Source organism: Oryzias melastigma, linkage group LG20 (assembly GCF_002922805.2).
Source record: "Oryzias melastigma strain HK-1 linkage group LG20, ASM292280v2, whole genome shotgun sequence".
NCBI lineage: Eukaryota > Metazoa > Chordata > Actinopteri > Beloniformes > Adrianichthyidae > Oryzias > Oryzias melastigma.
The window spans coordinates 11,732,753-11,734,954 of record NC_050531.1 but is presented as its reverse complement, the minus strand read 5'-3'; positions in this window follow the sequence as shown (position 1 = coordinate 11,734,954).

The window sequence follows — 2,202 nt, the reverse complement described above, 5'->3', positions numbered from 1 at the left end:
GCCCTGTTTTTTTATCCTCTTTAATGGAAGAGAAAGGAAAAACATGCTTACAATTTCTGCTGCTGCAGATGGCCACATTCACAGTGTTTTTGAAACAAAAAACAAAAGCTGCACTTTAGCAGGAGACGGTCCCTAATGGTGAATAATTGGTTGAGTACAGTTTTTTTTTTTTTGTTTTTGGATGGTGGAGCTGTCCTTGTGTTTGTCCAGATGCAGCTGTCTGCTCCTCCTGACCTTCATTGCCACTCTTCACAGCAGCATCTTTTTTCATTCTTGTTGAAGCAAGTTGGGGGGAAAAAACGCTCAAAGTGCCCCAACTGTGATCATCATTTATAATAAAGCAAACATGCATGACATTTTATTTACCTGCCTGATTGAAATGCCCTCATGTCCTTTAAAGGTGAAGACTGAGAAGCTGCTGCTCGCCCGTGTCGTCCCGTCCAGAGACTACCCTGCGACTAATGAAGTTTTAAATGAAGTCTTCATAATTAAAAAGCGCGGCAGCTTTGTCCCGCAGTGAGAGGCGAGAGTTGTGGACATGGTCAGGAATAAATCAGAGTCGCTGGAGGTCAGTACGACCGCAGAAAAGCAGCACCTCAGTGATAGATGTCCCCTGTTAAGAACTGCTTAAATGAAGCAGAAAGATGTGTGCTGGAGATAATGACTGTTATTATGAAAGTGGAGGGAGTACAAGTTGGAAGATGCCCTTTATGCCAATGAGCTCGGAGAATTAGAAGAGCCGTGGTAAACAATTGGCTCCTTGGTGTATGAAGGGAGCAACTTGAACCTCCCACACTCCTTCAGCTCTGCGGAGATGCTGCCCTAATTAGGGGTAATATGCCCGATTCAATGTGGATAATCAGCTGAAGGAAGAGGACTACAGCTCCGACACAAGTGGAACCAAATCCTGTCCCTCATGACAAAACTTTCGGTGGCTTCATTATGTGTGTCAGCTCAAAATAAATGAGCTCAGGCAGGAGGAATCCTGGAATCCTGTCAGCTCCTTCTCAACTCTTCTTTATCGCCAAGAAGGGACTCCTGCGCCCTGTCTCAGCTGTTTCCCGTCTGCCTCCAATGACCCGGGAATGTCAGCTCGGCTCTCTGATGTGGCCTCAATGGCACCCCCGACACACACACACACACACCTAGACAGACGAGTCTGCTCTCCAGCGTCCCAGCTGAGCGCAAGCGCTTTAACCTCAGCATCTGTCAAAAGTGCTGAAGGAAGAGCTGTTTTCCTAAAAGGGACTGCTGCTATTGAGTTTTCTGTTTTTCCTCATGTTCTGTTTATTGATGGCGCAGAGGAGAAATCCCTGCTTCCTATTTGTCGGAGCAAACATTTGCTGTAATTGATGCTGGCAGGAGGAGAAAGTCTTCTACAAGCATCCCAGTGGGTTTAAAAAAAAAAAGAAAAAAAATGTCTCCGGTGTGGATTCAAGTAAACAAAGAGAGCATGAAAACACAAGAGTAACTTTTAAATAGGTTATCAGAGATGCTCACATGTGACCAATGATTTTTCACAGCAGCCAGGTACGAATAAAAGTGCTTAGCTCATCAGGTGTACTAATGGGGTTTCAGCATTGGGTGCAGTTTCTGTCTCCCATTTGTCAAGAAATGTAAAGGGGGGAAAAAAGTGGTTTAAAACTTCCTGCGACAGATGAACACTTAGCAAAATTTATGGCCTCCTTAGTCCCGACAACAGTAATGACTTATGCAAATTGGAGGTTAAGTGCTGAGATGAGGCTGTTCAGCAAAAACAGAGATGCGTCAGGGATTGATGTAGAATGGACAAAAAAAAAAGGAAAGACAAACCTGCCCAAGAAAAGGACTCCTAATCGATTTTTACTTAGTAAGAACACATCAAACATTTTTAAAAAGTTCCTTTGTGATCCTAAAATGAATTATAAAATGTTAAGTAAGTAACAAATCAATTTTAAATCAATGAAAAACAAAAATACACCATGTACATGAGCGACTTGCAGAGTAAACCTTCTTTTAAGAGTTGGAAAATCAATGAAAATAACTAAAACATGAAATGTCTGGATAACTTTTATTGTTCATCAAAATCGTTTTTCATTTTCTCTATAATGTATTACTAAAAATTATGAGTAGGCACATTTAATTTACAAAGAAAAATCGAAGTGCTTTACATCAAACCCTCAAAAGAAATATTAAGGGAGTAATCAATCAAATAAAAAAAAA